Source organism: Bolinopsis microptera, chromosome 3 (genome assembly GCF_026151205.1).
Source record: "Bolinopsis microptera isolate Bmic1 chromosome 3, MBARI_Bmic_1.0, whole genome shotgun sequence".
Taxonomy (NCBI): domain Eukaryota; kingdom Metazoa; phylum Ctenophora; class Tentaculata; order Lobata; family Bolinopsidae; genus Bolinopsis; species Bolinopsis microptera.
The window spans coordinates 10,792,000-10,797,037 of NC_087074.1; the positions used below are offsets into that span (position 1 = coordinate 10,792,000).

At 36.8% G+C, this 5,038-nt stretch overlaps 1 long non-coding RNA gene across 1 annotated transcript; it reads right to left on the reverse strand.

Annotated features, from left to right (window-relative positions):
• Positions 1-3,781: 3,781 nt before the first annotated feature.
• LOC134812191 (uncharacterized) lies at positions 3,782-4,792 on the reverse strand. Its single transcript, XR_010159899.1, has 3 exons — positions 4,691-4,792; positions 4,219-4,521; positions 3,782-3,837 (listed from the first exon to the last, which is right to left on the reverse strand). It is a non-coding gene; the product is annotated as an uncharacterized LOC134812191 (long non-coding RNA).
• Positions 4,793-5,038: the final 246 nt, after the last annotated feature.

The following is a 5,038-nucleotide window of genomic DNA, read 5'->3' on the forward strand; positions in this document are numbered from 1 at the left end:
ATATTAAACAATTCTTTAACTCTTTCACTTCCCACATCAAATTTAAAGTTTATTTTACAAAGATGCTGATATCCTGGTACGCACAAAATATCTACTTTGGCAATATTTTCAGCTAAATTTCTATTTGATCTTCACAGTTTGAAGCTTTCGCTTTCGAATATTCATCCTGTTTATTTCAATATAATTTTGTCTCAATAAATAATATTTAGACATTAAACGGAGAATTGTTTGCTGCTCACTAATGTCATGAGTCTGATAAAAATAAGAATTGTGACGCGCCTAATTGTGATTCATTAGAATCTCATGATATCATGATCTCAGTTTAAAGACCTGAGTCAGAGCCTAGAGACCGGGGAGAGAAAGCCTTGTGCAAAATGATCTAGTACACTTTAGGTAGATATCTTCATATATAATAGCTATTGTGAATAACGTAATTCTTGTATAATAGCTGTGCAATTTTAAAGTGTCTGACGGAAGGTGAGGCGGTCTAAAACGGCTGAAAAATGTCTAAAAGGTAGTGTAAGGATCGCTTAAAGCGTTCAAGTTCTCCCTCTAGTAGAAAGTATCTACAATGAAAAATATGTCTGATTACTCCAATAGCTACTTTTCCTCTGGAATTTCAGCTCCTGAAAGGTTTTGATCACTGACAATGAAAGTCTTGACATAAATTGTTGTCACATTTATTTGAATCTCTACGCAAATTTGAACTTCATATTTTTATTAGAAAGGGGGTTACCTATGTAATATGAGTCTGATGCTGTGTGGGTAATCGGGAAATAGATTGCGTTTGCTTCTCGTCCGTAATATGTAGCCCATGTGGTACTAAATTCCGGATTGTCACATATTTCTGAGGAAGCAGCGACTTCTAAAATCATTTTTCCATTGCAGTATACTTTTATTGTTTTGCCACGCTTAGCGATCATCCAGGTCCTTTCCTGATCTTCAGGCAAACTTACTGGGAAACTTGTGTAGTACCGCATACACTCCCCTAATAGATATCTAACCGAATTGGTGGATACAAACCAGATATAGAACGATCCAGCCTGGTATAGGTCTGTATCATAAAACCATATCTTAATTGTCTGTCTATTTCCCACAGAACTACTAGAATTAGTTGTCATATGCAGATGCAAAGTCTCCAAGTTAGCGCTGAGATATTTTTCTCGTATCACGGGACTCCAGGTATCATACTCTGAAATACAGATTGTTATTAAGAAGTGAAATTTCTAAGCTCCCGCAAAACGTTAGACCTCAAATTAAGCCCCTTATCTTGGATGTGAAATGTAAGAGAGTCAGTAACTTCGCTAATTCAGTCAGTAATCATTCATTAAATTCCTTAATAATTAAATTAGATCTGATAGTTTTAATACTTCAACAATACTTGTTTTTCTTTGTAGTAACCTCAACTATTGAAAAGATATGATGGTCCATAAAGTTCCGACTTATATATTTCATACGATCCTTGCCGACTATTTTATTCAGTAAATTTCTTATTCGGTACAGAATCTACTAATCTAATTTCATATTAGAATTTCAGTAATCAGCTCACCAACTCCCTGGCACTGAAGAAATACATCTTTACTGTGCTCACAGTTGTGAGACCATGAATACGAACATGAACTCCATTCTCTACTGTTACAAGACACATCATCCATAACAATGGGTCGATCATCTTGAATTTTCCATCTGTCACCAGAAGTCCAACTAATTTGACCACTGTACCCCATCCTACGACAAATAACATTGGCAGAGTTGTTGCTGAAATTGTCGTTGCAAACTGTTCCTTCATTGACTATCAGTAACCCTCGTACTCCCACACCAACACTTCTGCCTTTCCAATCTATCAGACTAAAATCTGCATGAAATTTGTCGTTACTGAAAGTTTCACAAATCATGCGAATACTTCAAGTCTGCAACTGATCATTTTATAATCAATCAATAAGAACAGGGGTTCATTATGCCTTTTTAATAGCGGACGTGCTACATGGTTCTGAATGGTAAAACCTGAGAAGGGGCAAAAAATGCTTCACAGTTCAAAGCCATCAGAGTACTTTAAACACTTTGTATAGTGACTTTGAACTTATAACACATCATTTGAGCTAGCCTGATGGTATTCAGAGGGCATTAATGTAATGTACTGTGAGCTGGTCCCAAGTCCAGACGATATCATTCGTTGTAACTTTTCATTATAATAACCTTTTCTAGTCATTGACTACTGATTAGTAATTACTCATGATTCAGAAATGAATTCTAATTTTATAATCCAGATTTTGAAGACAGGGAACGCTCACTTTATTATTACGGAAGGTGATCAAAGGTACTTTTATCTGAGTTCAAACATTGATAGTCACTACACTATTGCAGTTGTATATTACCACAACGGAGAATATTAGCAAAAAGCAGTTTTATGTTCACTGCAACATATAAGAAAACTATAATCTAAAAGAGAATCACAAGATTGTGGACATGTTTGATCGAGTTCTCTGATCTACACAAATTGTCTTAAACTTTTGTAGAACATTATTCTTAAAGTTAATTAATTCACCTAGAACATTGACCACAACTCCGTGGGTAGATACAGGTGAGTTTGGGTACTGTGTTGATGTTACCGAGCATTTGTATGTGAATGTTGACTGGTTAGCAAAAGCAACAAGCTTGGTAGCCTTGATGGTGAGTTCTGCCACCTGTATGCCGGTTCCATCAACTGTACCGTTGCTGATATCGTAGTTCGTAATATCCAAGACAGATACAGTCGTACCATCAGGAGCCTTCCAGACTACATTAACAGGGGTTCCACCTACGTTTAGTTCTCCTACTGTACAGGTCAACGTCTGATCCTTACTTATAGTAGTCACTGACTTAGTCACTGACGCTACAACTGAAACATTTACATGTTAATAAACGATTAGCTGATGTCATAGTTAATCATTCAGTCTTTTAAAACCTTTGACGATGGGCGATGGCTATTATTGATTTAAATATCTCACCCTGGTCTAATGAAGAAAACTTAGTCAACGTTTTCAAGTTTATAAATGTTTTCTCTGTTTGAACTTAAACCGTGCTAATTAGAATAGTTCTAATAGTAATTTGATCCAATAGGGTACTTTTAATTACTTTGGAGGCTAGAGAGTGTCAACAAAAACAACAAAAACAACATAGAATACTTACTAAAGACTTTCAAAGTAACTTCAGTTTTCTGGTCAGTTGAAGCATGTTCAGCAGAAGTGAAAACACACGAGTAAGTGACATCATCGTTGTTCTTATCAGCAGGAATAGTCAAAGTGGTAGTTTGAGAAGGTCCTACCAACGATCCCACATCGACGATGTATCCTTGGTTCAGAGTCGTCACATCAACATCCCCAGACGTCGTCCATTTTACGGCACTGAGTGCCTGTGTCAATCCCACAACAATACACGAAATCGTTGCTTCAGTTCCATCAAGCTGTTCCTTGTTCACAGCAGTTACCACTGAAATTAATATTTGGTTAGAATAACTTGACTCACCAAGTGTGCCAACATCTTATTGTCTAAGAGCAGCAATCATACACAATAATTTGACCCATTATCGGATAAATTGTTGTATGAAAATCCTTTAACTTCCTAGATTAGCAGTAGTATGGCAGATAAAACTGTCAACCTAGATATTTTACGCTCACCCAGTGTTAGAATGGTAGCTTTGACATTTATGTCTCCGGATGCAGGAGAATCTGTGTATTGGCCAGACTTGACTGAGCACTTGTAGGTCACTGATGATAGACTAGTAAAATCAGCCAGCTTAGCAGCAAGTCAATGTCTGGTCTACAGCGGTGGTCAAATCCTTGGGAGTTGAGGCAACATCTGAAATATTTGGTTAGCAGGTAATGGTATTTACCATCGCGTCATAATTTGATTTTTATGACATGACCATCGAAAATGTGCTTTATTTCTGTAAATTTTCACAGTCTGATGACTGAATTAAGACCCAAGGTCAGCTAAAGAATTAGTGCTTGTGCCTAAATTTTGTTATCCAACATTTCTCCCGTTGCTTTTTGACTTCTAACAAAAATGGCATTTCTAATGAAAAAAAGTTATGTAAATATAGAAGTTAAAATGAAGGTCGAAGGGAAACATGAAAAGAAAGCAGTTCACAGAGTTCACCGTTGAACCTTTAATCAAACAGATGTCCTCATCACACTACTGACACACATAATATCCACTTATATGAAATGGAAAACTTACTAAATGTTTTCAAGATGACGACTATTGTTTTGTTTACTCGATCAATACTAGCAGATGTGATCAAACAATGATAAATCGTATCGCGGTTGTTTTGAGAACCAGGAACAGTCAGAATCGTGGTCTGAGAACCGTCAGCTGTGTTATCAAATCCACCATCATAAACAATGTTTTGACCAGAAGATATAGCTACTTTGTTAGAAGTCGTCCATTTCACACTATCCAGTTTTCTTGTCAGACCAGTAACAGTACAAGAAATCAACGCTCTTGTACCAGCCAGCTGTTCTTTATTGACCGCAGTCACAACTGAAATAGAACATGAAATTGCAATCTCTGCCATCGAATGTTCATTTTCTACGATCAAATTTCACGTAATCGTTGTTTTTCAGCTAAATTTTGCGTTTCCACTTTGCATATGACTTCGTTATTAATTATTTACAAGTTAGCCTAAATATATTGAGACTCTTCTTATAACCCTGAGAAGACATTCCTAAACAACTGCTTCCTCCATGTGCCGGAGAAGGATTCGAACATGTTCTGGTTCTTGTTTGTGTTCCTCCATCGCAAGATTTTGAGCAGGTTGACCATGAAGAATATGACCTCCAACCTCCGTTAACTGAACACAATTTTTACAGCGGAAAATACATTTATTTTTCTTACAGGCCAACGATATTGTAAGGATTTGTGACAATAGACATAGATGGTCCCCAAAAACCACCGTTCAATATTCGGCGTTTTTGTTTCCTTTACCTGGACAATTGTTAGTGTGGCAGTTCTGACTCTCTGAAGATGATCCAGAACAACTGCTTCCTCCATGAGATGG